At 36.6% G+C, this 16,977-nt stretch overlaps 1 protein-coding gene across 12 annotated transcripts in view; it reads right to left on the bottom strand.

The window, feature by feature from the left end:
- Positions 1–16,977, bottom strand: part of Eip63E (cyclin dependent kinase Eip63E) — a 733,437-nt gene that overhangs the window by 595,985 nt on the left and 120,475 nt on the right. The window contains exon 1 of one of the 12 annotated variants that reach the window (XM_067787465.1): positions 2,233–2,253. The exons of the other annotated variants lie outside the window; for them this stretch is intronic. The gene's annotated coding sequence lies outside the window, so the exon portion shown is untranslated. Of the gene's footprint in view, positions 1–2,232; positions 2,254–16,977 lie in introns of those variants that run through there. 12 annotated transcript variants of the gene reach the window in all.

The following is a 16,977-nucleotide window of genomic DNA, read 5'->3' as shown; positions in this document are numbered from 1 at the left end:
AATTATGTGTAGGTCTTACACCCTTCGACTAACAAAGTTGTTTCTATCATTAAAAAGAAAGGACTGTAGACTCATGACGGGTATTCTGACTGGACACTGCCTTCTGGCGTCACATGCCTTTAAATTAGGCTTGGTCAGTGATAGCAGATGTAGGAAGTGCGGGTTGGAGGAGGAAACGATCGAGCACGTTCTGTGCTCGTGCCCTGCACTTATCAGGCTAAGACTCCAGCTATTAGGAGTGATACAGCTGTCAGATCTAGAAGCAGCAAGTGGCTTAAGTCCTAGGAAGCTTCTAGTATTTGCCAAGAGGACGGAGTTGTTTTATAACATAGGTCCTGGTTTTTGATAGGGGTTTTCAGTTTGGTCGTTAAAACAAACTTCTGGTAACACTACGGACTCAATCAGTCTATGTGAGGTCCTCATGGACCGGCCAGTTCATCCTAACCTAATTTCGTGTTTCTACTTTCTTTCATTTAAATTTTGTTTGTTTTCTTTTGTATTATTTTATTTTGTTGTATTTTATTTTGTTTTAATACATTTTTTTTCTTTTATTTTTTTCTTTTAATTTTATTTTATTTCATTTTTCTATTTGATATTTATTTCAAACTATTTTATTTTCTGTCACATTGTTACACTTTATTTTGTTTTATTTTATTTTATTTTTACTTTACTTAATTTTTACATTGTTTTTCTTTTAAATATTTTTTTTATATTATTATATTTAATTTTATTTCATTTAGTTATGACTTTAGTTTATATAACATTATTTTTTTTAGTTTATTTTATTTTATTTCTATATATTTGACAAAGGATGAAGGAAAATCGTTCCAAAAATCGTCAACCTTGGTCTACAATTTGGTCGATATTTCCCAAACGTATACCGTGGTGTGATGGTAGCGTGCTCCGCCTACCACACCTTATGCCCTGGGTTCACACCCCGGGCAAAGCAACATCAAAATTTTATAAATAAGGTTTTTCAATTAGAAGAAAATGTTTCTAAGCGGCCATAGATCTCTTCGGAGGTTATCGCCCCTTACAATTATTTTTTTTTTTTATATGATATGGAATTAAAAACCACTTATAAGCCATCTACGAAACCCTACGAAACCAAAGCAGTTAAGCTCTCAGCTGAGTAAGTAATGTTCGGTTACACCCGAACTTAGCCTTCCTTACTTGTTTTCTTTTCTTTTTACTTTATTCGTTTTTTTTATTTTTCTTTTTTTTTTTTCTTTTTTATTTTATTTTACCTTACTGCATTTTATATTATTTTATTTTATTTATACAATTTTTCTCCAATTCCACTGCTTTTTTTCTATCTTTTTTCATTTTTTAATTTAACTCCACTAATAGCTCAATTAGCCTTCAATTTCCTTTCATTTTCGTCTATCACACTTGTTTTCATTTCTGATTATTAACCTTAACAAAGTGTTTAAGTTCATAACTAGATTGCCCACTCTTAACATAGCTCGACTCTACCGGCCTTTAGCTTCGTAAACAAAAGAAATAAATAAATATTACAAGACCCAGCTGCATAGATATGGCTGTGATACTGAGGAATTTTGTGTGGCGTATGAACGGGCGACACCAAAATTGAATTACTCACACGCATTTTTTCAACTGGCAGCAAACTGAAAACAACAAACAAACAGGCGAATGCAAATAAATACGGACAAAACGGGCTATGAAACTGGGAAAGAGTATTTTGCCTACCTACGTAAACCAACTAAAGGAGAATTGAGAACATTTTAGCTCGTTTATTTGAAGGATTTATAATGAGAATTCAAGCATAAAAATACGATGAGTTGTATGAGATGATAGGAATAACAGAGAAAAGGTAAAAAACAAATAAACAAAGCGAATAGTATGAATAAAAAAATTAAAAAAAAAAATTTTTTGCAATTATTATTTCTCTCAATTCTTTATTTATTTTTTTATACGCACACATGTACATAGATATCTCTTCGTTGGGCTCCAATTTATTATCTTCTACCAGATGCTCGATTTATTATAAATTTATGCTCTAACACGTTTGCCTCTGCAGCAATCTATGAACGCGAATAGCAAACACTGACAAAACGTAACGAACGTGCGATAAACGCGATACCGACAGACCGCGACCACGTAAGAATGCGCCCACGTCCAAACATCAAACACTCACTACATATTATGCTAAAATAATTCTATACATTTTTGTTGATACATTTTGTTGTCATTAGTAATACACTCACTCACAAAATCACTCTTTCACGCGCAATGGGACTCCACATCATTTGTGCCGGTCAAGCATTTAGGCTCGCGTACGTTTATGGACTGAAGCATGACGCTGTCACAAAATGCAATACAACCCAACCAAAATTTTTATAGCAACACATTTCATACACACATGTCTATTTCAGTGGGTATTACTCCATTGCATATTAACTAAACAAACTGAAAAAATAAATAAAGAAGACCGAGTTTAGCTGAAACCGAATATTATATACCCAAGTGTGGGCTTACTTAAATAGTATAACACACAATAGATTTTAAGTCGCCTAAATTGAATCTGTGGTGGTGTGGTAAGAATAAAATTATTGTGGTAGTAATGGTTTAGTCGTTGATTATCGGGGATACTCTATAAGTTGAAATGCCTAAGACTCTATATCACAGCAGCGTGGCCGTGAGGACCGACAACAAAAAGATTGTAAATTGTGCATCTTTGATATTAGTTCCAGAGCTGAGATCAAAAACAAAAAAATGTTCGTAAAACTTCATAATTTGAGATGGTATCAATCGAAGGCACGATGAAATCCATACGGACTTGCCAACATTGTACCGCCTAATAAACAAGATTAGGACCAGGATGGCGTCTCCGACCAGATATACCAACATAGCCGAGAACACAGTAAACACAACTTGCACTGCCTAATAAAGAACCTTAACCGTTTATCACATCAGAGTTATACTTATCGGCAAAAAGCTTGAAGTATAACAAGGCTTCAGATTCAGAAGGAATCCAGAAATCAAAGATATTGCAAAAAAGTAACTGTAGAAGGAGAACTGATAGTAGGTGGGACATCTTCAGACCATTAATAATAACTCCTGGTAGCATTGGAAAGATAATATCAAATTTAGACGAGTTACAACAGCGCGGATGGATAGATATACTGACCGCCTTAGGCCAACGATAAAAAGTACGACGATTGCACCCCAGGGTTCAAGGAGTTGATAAACGCAATATAAAGCTTTATAACTTCATAGCTTCAGCAATCCCATTGTCAACCTCACCTACCCGAGGGCAGCAGCTAGACCGCTATATGATAGCGGGCGAGACCAGTTGAGGTGCGGGGCAACCAAAATAGCGATAACGTGCTGAAGCTTTTACCAGTAGCGGAACCTGGGGGATGAGAGTCGCGGCTATAACGGAGAGGCTAAGGAGATTGATATTCAACCTTGCTGCTATGGCTCATTTTCTAGGGGGTGTGGTCGGCAGATACTTTGGTCGGCAAGGTTATATTCCTTAACGAGAGCTGCAAAGAAGCGGATTAGTGCTGGCTGGGTACTCCGTTACTAGTCTTATGGAAGTGCCAACTGAAAAATGAGCAACGCCAGCCGGGATTTCGTAGAGCGATCTGAAGGTTCAGGTGAAGTACACCATAAAGGCACAACGGTAGCTTTCAGTACACAACTCCACAACTCATTCATCGTACCATGCAACAAAAGTGCAGTTTTTATACCTCCCTCATGCCGACCGACCTACGGCAGAAGCCTGAACTTATGGAAGGGTGAATCAGTTACTCTGGTAGACCCTTTCTTAGTTAGCTGGACGAAGTCATCTACTTCCACCTTCGACCACTAAGTGCCGACCGGCACACCAGTGATAAAAGCTTCAACAAAGCAGCTACTTGGAGAATAGCCTAAGAGTACTTACCTTCCCATTTCCAAGCCGACAGTGTGGATCGTAGCTCCCCAATTACTGTCGACCCTATTAGATATTAGGTATAGTATTTTCTGAGTCGCACTGCAGCTTTCTTTTTGTCGGATCTACTGTCTATTTTAGAGCTCAGGTATACCTTTCTGACGTCATAATTCTTAAAAGTTTCCTTATCATGTCGTAGAAAATTCCATTCTGATCAACTGTATGGTTGTCTTCTTTCTTGAGTTCCGTTGTGAGCCGGAATCCGTATGAGAGTAAATGAGTTACACTTGGCAACATAATTTAGCCGATACTTATACATCCAAGCAGTATAAATGTAGGTTATGGGCCAGCCTCTGTCTCGAGAACATAGTAAATGGCCTTAGAAATTGCCAAGATTATGAATTGGAAAAATTGCCAATAGAAGAAAGCCAAAATCAGTTAGGAAGCCGCTATTTTTTCCCATTATTAGTATTCAACGCTTCTTTCCCTCTTCCCGCGTAGAGTCTATAGGATTTTGTTAACTGACGACAACCAATACGTAGATCAATTGGTCCCTGCGGCAACGATCCAGAAGGTATTCCTGTCAAAACTGGTCTTAATTAGAGGTATTTAGGCAACGTATTTTAATTCATACACTTACGCAACTGGGTATATTTATAAATTAACGTCTGTATATATTAGCCTCCAATGCTTAACTTAAGCAAATTCGCGCAAAAGATGCAAAAAAGCAATAACACAAAAACATAAGATTGAACAAAAATTCTCATTAATTTCAGACCCCCACAGCGCCCGATTATAAACCAACATACGAACTTTAGGCATATAAACAAAATTTGTAAGGTTGTGTGCGTATGATGTTTGTATGGTTGTTGTAACTTAGCTTCTTTGAGGCAGTCAGTTGATTACCGCTTTCGATCGTTGATATCTAGTACTTGAAGCTTGTATGGGTTAAGTAATTATGAGAGTATATATGCGCTTGTGTTTGTGTAGTCAAAGCAAGCAACCAATCGATTATGAGTTGAGATCTCTAATTGCTACTCATAAGCTGTGTTATGTCAGAGGAGGTACTTTTATGAAGCTAATGGGATGATAATGGGAAAACAAAGCTTATACACATTTATGTTTTGCATCACCGTGACATTGACCCGGATATATAGTAAAAGTGGTTATCAAAATTGATAAAAGTATGGGTTGCTTGAAGAATAGAATATACATATGTAGGTGCTAAGAGACCGAAACTGTCTAGACTTTAGACAAGCGCGGCAAATTTTTTCTCTTCGCACCTAATAAGCGGATAATTTGCGGCAAAATACCGACCTTATAATTTTTTGATTTAATTTGGAACAAGACAGCAAACTTGACGAAGCAGTACCAATCGATATGCTTTCTAAGTATACGAAGGAGGTACATCACAATCTATTTAGCATATTTGTGTTTTGCTAACTTCCTTAATCTAACAATTTTATTTCGTTCATGAAGTAGACGAGTTTGGAGTGAGATTCAAGGGGTTGATAAGCGCAATACAAGCTTTTTAGCTTCAGATCTTCCGCAACCCAATTGTCAACCTCACTTTCGCGGGGAGATCCTGTTACAAATATGAATGTATCATACACATATTTAGCAGGCGATACTATGACGAACCCAAATTCTTCAAGGAACTAGGGAATGGCGGGAGGGGAGGGACGGCGCTGGTTGCCGAAACGTACCGGATATATGTATTTCCAGCAAAGGACCATCAGTATTGATAACACTTCCTAAAAAAATCGGGAAGTGTCTTTATCGTTAATAGAACAACTCAACTCCAGTGTGGAGTGTCCAACTTGCATTAGCCATAACCCAGTAATTATAGATTTGAAAAATGTCTCCAGGAAGCTATAGAATTTTGTGAGAGAGCGACGTTGGTTTAGATTGAACTGGCCCGTCTGGCCAGGTCTGGGGACCTCACATAGACTGAATGAGTCCCTAGTATTACTAGAAGTTTGTTCAATGACCAAACTGAAAACCCTATCAAAACCAGGACCGATGTAATAAAATAACTCTGTCCCTTTGCCAAGTATAAGAAGCTTTCTAGGACCAATGCCACTTGCTGCTTCTAGATTTAACCGCTGTATCACTCGTGTGCTCGATCGTTTCCTTCTCCAACCCGCACTTCCACTATAACTGACTAGGCCTTATGTAAAAGCACATGACGCCAGAAGGCAGTGTCCATCCAGAATACCTGTCATGAGTCTATAGTCCTCTCTCTTTAATGGCAAAAGAAACCTTGTTAATCTAATCCCAAAGCCTTCGGGGAGTGTCCTTATTGTTAATAAAACAACAACAACAACGGTTCCAGCTCCGAGCGATGCGACCTGTTTAGCTAGCTCATCCACTTCGTCATCTCGACATATACCCATATGCCAAACACTACATTGATACGGCATATTTTAGACTTTGTTTATTTCTGAATCAGCACAGTATACCGCAGACTTTACTCGCGTATATCGCCCCCCTCTGTCGTTTGGGCTGTCATGCGCCAACCACCCACCTCTAGTGTGGCTCCAAGAGCCTCTTCGCAGCGCAGGTACGAAATTAAGTAGTTGTGTTATTTCTAGGTCTCCCGCTATGCTAAGCCTACAAACCTCCTTTAATTTTGTTGAGGTAAGCTTGTCTTTGAGTGGCCGTCCGCCAATCATATATCCAATGAGAGAGTACTCTATTATATGCATAAAGTTCTGTCCAAGCCTTCTTCACTCTCTCCTCTACGTTGTGCTTCCACGACAACTTAGAATTGGCTAGAATAATTCCTCGATATATGGTACACAGTTTCTCCTATAGGTAGTAAACAAGACCATATCCGTTTTTTACTCAACCCGACATTAGATGCCCAGGTATGTATATCCCGAATCGTCCGATCTTTTTCGCTTATAAAAACTGCAACTGCAACTACGTGCGGCGCTACTTTGTTGGGTCCCACATCAAACCGCCCGCTCAGTTGGTTGATGACCAGCATCCACAGCAGAGGTGACGATAGCCCGCTCAGCATCGTCCCCCTGTCCTCCGATTTTGTTATAGTTTTGTGCACCTTCAGTAGCATGCTGGGTCAAACAACTAAATCAGTTGACTGTTACGTCATTGGAATTTTACGCAGAGGTGGTAGGCAAAAACAAAAACCAAAATAATTTTTTAAACTTTAAAATTTGAGAAAATAGAAACAACAAAAATATAAACGCACAACAGAGAATAGAGCAAATCTAGAAAGAGAGGCATATAAAGTGCAAATATTCAAACAACTACAACAAGCATATATTTATGGCAATGCGTTGTTTAAGCAATATTTATATTTAAATTTTTTTATACAAATTTTTTTATTTTTATTAAATTTTAAAAAAATTCTGTTTTCTTTTTTAATTTTTAATTTCGCCCCACATTGGTGCTCGCTGAGTAAATCCAATATAGAATTCTGAAACACATTATACGCGAGTCCTAACACACACACTTTATAAAAGGCGAACAAGTAGAAGCAGAAATGAAAATTGGTCAGCCGATATGTGCATTGATGTGGAAGCGTCACATAAATTATTTACATACTTTCGGATGAATCACCACGATAACATAGTTAGGGTTAGGTTAGAAAAGGCTAAATTTAGAAAAAAAGAAGCTAAAAAAAGGCCAGAAATTTTTTGGTTAATTCATTAAATTTTTTTTATATAAAAACTTATAAACATAACTTAAGCATAACTTCCTGTTTCAAAACATATCAGGCACATTTTCTTTGACTAGCAAATGGAATTACTTTAAATGATTGCATGTGTGTATATACATAAAAAAAATATTACAAACTAATTATTTATATAAAATATTCCCCGTCTGAAGAATCAGAAGAGCTTATGTCTGGGTATAAAGTTTGGCTATTTACAATAGATATGAGATCATAGGTAATTTCAAAGTCATTACAACATTTAGAAAAGCGTTTTAACGAGCATCTAATATTAAGCAGCGCATTAACCATTTTAATTTTTAGTTTGTTCCTTAATTTAGTTTTCAGAATTTTCATGCCACTAAAAACTAAATACTAGCTAAATACTAAAAAACTAAATATGAATTCGACAAGTTCTAAAAAAGGAGGTCCGTTTAATGCATTTTTATGTTCTCGGACTTCCGACCAAAATTCCATGGTAGAGTGTACATTTTTCCATTGTATAGTTATAAGTTTTCGCCACTGCAGCTCTATTAATGCTATTTGACTTGAAGAATAACTATACTTCTCTTTTTAAAAGTAAGAAAATACATCTGGCTTTGAAATTTTCAACGAGTTTTCAGCAGAAAAAGAATTAATCTTTTGTAGAGAACTCATATTATTAGGTATTAGGTGTTCACAGGAACTATTGAAATTATTTTATTTTAGAAATTTTTACAAATATATTCGGAGTAAAAAAGGCTAGAAAAAAGTCACGAAGCTAAACACAAAATTTCGAGGCTAAAGGAAGAAAAAGGCTAAATCTAGCTTCGAAAAGCCTAACCTGGCAACACTGGTTCTGATATGCTTTTGATTGTAGTCAGGCAGTGAGTAATAGGAAAGGCAAAGATGAAACAAAAAAGCGAGAGCGTGCGCACACCAAATACTCTCAAGCTTTCGGAAGTCGTATTGAATTATATTCACCGACGAGTGTGGCAATCTCAACATAAATTCCACACTTTGAGCACGTCAAAGCCGCTATTGTTATTCACCACGAAGCAACAAAGCAAATAGTATGTGATAAAATTCGACTTTGATACTCTTTTGAACTGCTTGAAGAGTGATTATAACTAGAAGTTCATTAGATAATATCGTAGCATTAAAACGCTTAAAACGAAACTGATAGGCTAAGCTGAATTAATTAAATAATCGCAAGAAATCTTCGACAAGCTACAATTGGACTAGGGCCGGAATCTGAACTTTATCAAAACTTGGGCTTAAGCAGAGGAGCTTTCAAAAATAAAAAGGCTTGAATACCAATTACGAGTGCAGTTAACTAGAGTCGATCAGGGATTGGAGTTAAATCAGAACAGAGGTAACTTTAACAGGAACAAATAACTTCTAGATCTTCGATGACTCCTTCTCGGTAAAAGCCGATGCCGACAAGCTATTTTGTTATTATCGGCAGCGAGTTATTATCGCCGAGTCATCGGGTTGTGTTCGTCGAGTCATCTGCTTCTTGTCGGCTTATTATCGCCGTGTTATAGATGGGTAATCGATTTTATTCTGAACTTTTTTCGACATTTGTTTCTCAACAAACAAGTAAGTCGTCGATAACACAACGACAAAAACTTTTTTCCACCCTAATAAGAATTAGATAACTTTTTGATAGTCGAGATATCGACCAAAATGTGGACCAGGGTGACCCAGAACATCTACTGTCGGGTACCGCTAATTGATTTATATATGTCATACCACGAACAGTATTCCTGCCAAGATTCCAAGGGCTTTTGATTTCGCCCTGCAGAACTTTTTCACCCACTGTCACACCCATTTTACAAAGTTTTGCAAAGTTTTTTCTAAAGTTATATTTTGCGTCACTAAACCAATCCAATTACCATGTTTCATCTCTTTTTTCATATTTGGTACAGAATTATGGCATTTTTTTCATTTTTCGTAATTTTCGATATCGGAAAAGTGGGCGTGGTCATAGTCGGATTTCAGCCATATTTTATACCAAGATAAAGTGGCTTCAGATAAGTATGTGAACAAAGTTTAGTTAAGATATATCGATTTTTGCTCAAGTTATCGTGTTAACGGCCGAGCGGAAGGACAGACGGTCGACTGTGTATAAAACCTGCGCGCGGCTTCAACCGATTTCGCCCATTTTCACAGAAAACAGTTACCGTCATAGAATCTATGTCCCTACCAAATTTCACAAGGATTGGTAAATTTGTGTTCGACTTATGGCATTAAAAGTATTCTTGAAAATGTCTTTGATTTTTGTATTTAGTTGCACCATATCATTACTGGAGTCGAATGTTGACATAATTTACTTTTATACTGTAAAGATATTAAATTTTTGTTAAAATTTGACTTAAAGACATTTTTTTTTAAGTGGGCGTGTTCGTCATCCGATTTCGCTAATTTTAAAAAGCGCACACATACTAATAGGAGTAACGTGCCTACCAAATTTCATCATGATATCTTCAACGACTGCGTATACATATATACTCGAGTGAAGATTCTTCTAATGATCCTGGTCAAATATTTAATTTTTCAAATATGACTGAGGCTGAAACAATACAAGCTATTCTTTCAATAAAATCGAACGCTACGGGAGAGGATAAGATCAGTTTAAAATTCATTAAATTAATTTTACCTTATATTATTGCGCCTTTTACACATATTCTAAACTTTTCACTAACTTCCTTCAATTTTCCTGATGCTTGGAAAGTAGCTAATATTGTACCTGTTCCGAAAAAAGTGAATGCCTCCCAACCATCTGATTTTCGACCTATCAGTATTCTTTCGTGTCTACCAAAGATTTTTGAAAAACTTTTATTGAGCCAAATTATGAACTATCTGACAAAAAAAATCTGCTTTCACAAAACCAATCAGGTTATCGTAGGGGTCATAGCTGTTCAACGGCTATGCTTAAGGTAATGGAAGATATACGGCCTTCCTTTGATAACGGCGGCCTGACAATTCTTGCACTGTTGGATTTCTCCAAGGCTTTTGACACAGTCTGCCACAAAATTCTTATTCATAAGCTTCAAATATACTTTGGTTTCAGTTGGGATGCTGAAAGGCTCATAAATAGCTACTTGACAAACAGGCATCAGAGGGTAGTGTGTAGAGATGGTAAATCCAGCTCATTGCCGATGAAATCTGGTGTACCTCAGAGCTCTATTCTTGGTCCAATTTTATTTAGCTTGTATATAAATGACATAGAGAAATGTTGTCGAAATGTATCTATGCATCTTTATGCTGATGATGCGCAAGTATACCTCTCGGCACCTCTGGGGTTAGTGGAGGATCTTGTTTGTCGAATAAATGAAGACCTAAAAGCTATAAATCAATGGTCTAACAATAATAAGCTCTGTCTTAATGCATCTAAAACACAGGCGATTGCCATTTCTCATTATTCTTATAATTTGGATGACGTTTCTCCAATAATACTTACTGGGAATGTTGTGAAATTTGAGAAGACTGTTAAAACGCTTGGATTCATACTAAATAAGCATCTTACTTGCGCTGATCATGTGAATTCATCAATTAGCAGGTTATAATATATGTTAAGGCATTTATGGAAAACGGCCAATTTTATTAGTGAAGATACCAACCTTAAACTTGTTAAAACTCTATTACTGCCAATAATATCGTACCATGGCCTGATATGTGGTTGCCTTGATAAAGGTTCCATGAGGAAATATCAACTTATAATTAATAATTGCGCCAGATATATTTTTCTTAAAAGGAAATACGATCATATTTCCAGCTTCTCAAGAACGATTCTTGAATGTAGTTTACCTTCGTTCTTTGATCGCCGTCTACTATTTTTTATACATAAAATTATTTACTCGCGTTCCCCAGAATGTCTATTTTCGAAGCTGTCGTTTGCGCGGTCAACTCGTACTTGCAGCCTTATTATACCGCATTTTAAGTACTCGGTGACATCCAGAATGTTTTTCGTTAGAGCTGTGCAATTGTGGAATGCGTTGCCTAATAAAGTAAAGTCAGAACTAAATCCTAGCGATTCAAGTTAGCTGTACACCATATCCTTTGTTAATGAACTTATGAAAAATATCTATGCTTTTGTCTTACTTCATCTCACTTTTTGAATTGATCTCACTTTTTGAATCTCGCTCTGTCAGTAACTAATATTAAATATATAAATAAGTAATAAATTTGTACTGGTATTAAGTAAACATTTCAAATATGACACTGTAAAAGACCATGTCTTATATGTGCATTAAATAAATAAATGAATAAAATGAATGACTGCCAAATTACAGCTTGCAAAACTTTTAAATTACCTTCTTTTAAAAGTCGGCGGTGCCACGCCCCTTGTCCAAAATTTTTCTAATTTTCTATTTTGCGTCATAAGGTCAAACTACCTACCAAGTTTCATCGCTTTATCCGTCTTTGGTAATGAATTATCGCACTTTTCCGGTTTTTCGAAATTTTAAATAGCGATCTGAGGTGAGCGCCCAGGAACCAAATTTCATCAAGACACCTCAAAATTTACTCAAATTATCGTGTTTACAGACGGACGGACAGACGGACGGACATGGCTAAATGAATTTCTTTTTTCACCCAGATCATTTTGATATATAGCAGTCTATATCTATCTCGATTAGTTTATGCCGTTACGGATTACCGTTATGCGAACAAAGTTAATATACTCTGTGAAGTCTGCTCAGCTGAGTATAACAAAAGAATTCCTGGCGTTGGACTTTGGCTTCACTGTGGAGTTGACTTTTGGGGTAGTTGAGAACAAAGCAACTGAATAGAGCTATGCAGTCTCTTCTCCGCTGAAGTTGACAATAAAGCATTCTCCTCGGCGCATTCCGATCTCTTAGAAAGTTGGCAATAAAGGTCGTTCTCGGCGGCTCTGTCGTCAAAGTTCTGAACGGCCTCTTTACCTGTTCTAAGCTATGCATGAATTTTTATTTTATATTAATCATTTATTTATTTATGCTTAGAACGGTTTTGGAACTTCTGGTGGAGTTGCAATTGGACGCCAGTATTCCTAAAATGGAAGAGGGTTTAGATGTACCTTGTATCGTATCGAGGTGAGACCTTGTGGTTGCACACCTGATTACAAGCTAATTTGGTACCAACGATCGGCACTGAATTGTTTGGCAGGCAGCATGGAAACTGACTGACCACACAATTAGATCCGCGATATGTTTTTGACACCGTGAGGTTGAGCCATATGATGGCAGGTACTCACGTTAGGCTTATATCACTCCCTTCAGAGGTATATCATGTCAAGCTGTTATTATATTGAGCTAAAATAAGTTTCTATGTCGTACTTGTGTTTGTCGTTTACAGCTGCCAGCTGGTATTTGAAATCGCAGTGAAGCAACCCTGATATGAAGTGAGCGTATATCGGTTACGAAATGCTTCAATTCAGGTATGTGTTAGTAAAAGTGAGGTTGTTTTTACTACTGGGTTGCTATTTCCATTGAGGTAAACTAACAGCGAAATGTGTTATCGTACACAGACTTTACTTGTGTTTATTTATGACGATGATATTTAGATATTATAGCGTAAGACTAACCACAACCACACTTATACTACGCCCTCAGCCACTTACATATATGTGGATTTTGGAGTTAAACATTCAAATTGCAATGTAATTCCCATATTATTTGTTAACTTAGAAAGTATTTCTATTGGTTCAGAAAGTACTCTTATCGGCACCAACAATTGTAAGCAGAGGAAATGGGAAACCCCCAATGAGTTGAGCAGGCTAAGCGAAGAAAGACTGGAGCTCCCGTGGTAATGAGTTTTTATTTGTTAAGAGCCGTCACTTGATACTTTGGTAAATTACTGGATGTTTCCTCATGGTAGTTCCTGTTTTTTTTTGTCAGATACGTTTATAAAAATTCATGCTTTTTACATTTTCGTAGTGTAATTGTGTTTATTGAATGATGGCATTAAATTAATTAATTACTTTTCTTTCCAAAACTCACAACAACGCAAAGTGAGTCAGTGCATAAAGTTGCAAAAACTTCCTTGAGAAAACAATCGATATGAATTGGTTGCTTTGTTGTTACCAAAATATCGAGTGACGGCTCTTAACAAATAAAAACTTTCAAAATACATGTTTCCTAAAACAAATTGATAATTTTTTTTCCTATATCGATAACTTTTCGATGAAACTCCGATAAGTAATTGGCACAACCGATTTTCTCGTGGATTCTTATTTATGGACAAAATTACGTCAGAATCCAAAATTTAAGCTTTTTCTACCGAGCGGTTTTTGAGAAAATTTGATTTAAATTTTGAAAATAGCAAAAAATCAGTACTAACTTTTTTGATCTTTTTTGATTTGTGGTCCGATTTGGCTCATATTTGGAACACATAATACATACAAGAATAGAAAACGGCCTGCGAAAAAAATTGCCGCTAGGTGGCGCAAAGATCCAGATATTCAAAATTTTCTATACGATTTTTGTGAATATATCGATCCTTGCGCCACCTAGCGGCGATTTTTTTCATAGGTCGATTTCTATTCTTGTATGTATTATGTGTTCCAAATATGAGCCATATCGGACCACAAATCAAAAAATATCAAAAAAGTTGGTGCTGATTATACTCAGTTGAGCAGAGCTCACAGAGTATATTAACTTTGATTGGATAACGGTTGGTTGTACAGGTATAAAGGAATCGAGATAGATATAGACTTCCATATATCAAAATCATCAGTATCGAAAAAAAAATTCGAATGAGCCATGTCCGTCCGTCCATCCGTCTGTCCGTTAACAGGATAACTTGAGTAAATTTTGAGGTATCTTGATGAAATTTGGTATGTTGGTTCCTGGTCACTCATCTCAGATCGCTATTTAAAATGAACGATATCGGACAATAACCACGCCCACTTTTTCGATATCGAAAATTTCGAAAAATCGAAAAAGTGCGATATTCATTACCAAATACGGATTAAGCGATTAAACTTGGTAGGTGAGTTGGACCTATTACGCAGAATAGAAAACTAGTAAAATTTTGGACAATGGGCGTGGCACCGCCCACTTTTAAAAGAAGGTAATTTAGAAGTTTTGCAAGCTGTAATTTGGCAGTCGTTGAAGATATCATGATGAAATTTGGCAGGAACGTTACTCTTATTACTATATGTCTGCTTAATAAAAATTAGCAAAATCGAAGAACGACCACGCCCACTTTTTAAAAAAAAAGATTTTTTAATTCAAATTTTAAAAGAAAAGTTAATATCTTTACAGTATATAAGTAAATTATGTCAACATTAAACTCCAGTAATGATATGTTGCAACAAAATACAAAAATAAAAGAAGATTTCAAAATGGGCCTGGCCCCGCCCTTTTTCATTTAATTTGTCTAGGATAAATTTAATGCCATAAGTCGAACAAAAATTTACCAATCCTTGTGAAATTTGGTAGAGGCTTAGATTCTAGGACGATAACTGTTTTCTGCGAAATCGGTTGAAGCCACGCCCAGTTTTTATACACAGTCGACCGTCTGTCCTTCCGCTCGGCCGTTAATACGATAACTTGAGCAAAAATCGATATATCTTTACTAAACTCTGTTCACGTACTTATCTGAACTCACTTTGTATTGGTGTAAAAAATGGCCGCAATCCGATTATGACCATGCCCACTTTTTCGATATCGAAAATTACGAAAAATGAAAAAATGCCATAATTATATACCAAATACGAAAAAAGGGACGAAACAAGGTAATTGTATTGGTCTATTGACGTAAAATATAACTTTAGAAAAAAACTTGGTAAAATGGGTGTGACACCTACCATATTAAGTAGAAGAAAATGACAAAGTTTTGCAGGGCGAAATCAAAAGCCCTTGGAATCTTAGAAGGAATACTGTTCGTGGCATTACATATATAAATAAATTAGCGGTACCCGACAGATGATGTTCTGGATCACCCTGGTCCACATTTTGGTTGATATCTCGAAAACGCCTTCACATATACAACTAAGGGCCACTCCCTTTTAAAACCCTCATTAATACCTTTAATTTGATACCCATATCGTACAAACACATTCTAGAGTCACCCCTGGTCCACCTTTATGACGATATCTTGAAAAGGTGTCCACCTATATAACTAAGGCCAACGCCCTTTTAAAACACTCATTAACACCTTTCATTTGATACCCATATCGTACAAACAAATTCTAGAGTCACCCATGGTCCACCTTTATGGCGATATCTCGAAAAGGCGTCCACCTATAGAACTAAGGCCCACGCCCTTTTAAAATACTCATTAACACCTTTCATTTGATACCCATATTGTACAAACGCATTCTAGAGTCACCCCTGGTCCACGTTTATGGCGATATCCCGAAAAGGCGTCCACCCATAGAACTAAGGCCCACTCCCTTTTAAAACACTTATTAACACCTTTCGTTTGATACCCATATTGTACAAACGCATTCTAGAGTCAACCCTGGTCCACTTTTATAACGATATTCCGAAAAGGCGTCCACCTATAGAACTAAGGCCCACTCCCTTTTAAAATACTCATTAAAACACTTCATTTGATACCCATATAGTACAAACAAATTCTAGAGTCACCCCTGGTCCACCTTTATGGCGACATCTCGAAAAGGCGTCCACATATAGAACTAAGGGCCACGCCCTCTTAAAATACTCATTAATACCTTTCATTTGATACTCATATCGTACAAACAAATTCTAGAGTCACCCCTGGTCCACCTTTATGGCGACATCTCGAAAAGGCGTCCACCTATAAAACTTAGGCCCACTCCCTTTTAAAATTATCATTAACACATTTCATTTGATACCCATATCGTACAAACAAAATTTTGGATTCTCACTTAATTTGGTCCATAAAATAAGAATCCACGAGAAAATCGGTTGTGCTTTGACCCTTCAATTAAACTTACTTCAGGCACACCGTGACTTATCACTTACAAACCAATAAAAACATACATCCATTTTTTTTTTTTTTTACAAAAATATATTTCTTCTTTTGTAAACATTGGGCGCTACTTAGTAATGCACATATTAGTAATTCATTTTACCAACACTAAAAATTATAATGTCCTTGCAGTCCAGCGCTGTAATCGTTCTGATTCCTATCAATGTTACGTTGACCCTGTGCATAAGCATCCAAATTATAGCGACCATCATTACTTCTCAGTAAATTATGATTGTATTGTACACTCGCCTCACGTCCTCTTTCAGGTGTTTGTTCATATTTCAATACAACTCTGCCTCTTTCATTTTCTTGATCTTGTGGAGAGCGGGCGTGGCGTATTAATACTAAGCCAGGATTTTCATTCAATATTTCATCATGATCAACCAAATATGCAGTTTCCTCCCACTCTTGTTCACCTGGAAATGGATATGCATTTATGAGGGCGCTGAAACCACAAAAGATTGCAAAATAGAGC

The sequence above is a fragment of the Eurosta solidaginis genome, chromosome 5, assembly GCF_040869045.1.
Source record: "Eurosta solidaginis isolate ZX-2024a chromosome 5, ASM4086904v1, whole genome shotgun sequence".
NCBI classification, from domain to species: domain Eukaryota; kingdom Metazoa; phylum Arthropoda; class Insecta; order Diptera; family Tephritidae; genus Eurosta; species Eurosta solidaginis.
Note: the sequence above shows the minus strand (reverse complement) of the source record. Positions and strands in the feature narration are given on the sequence as shown.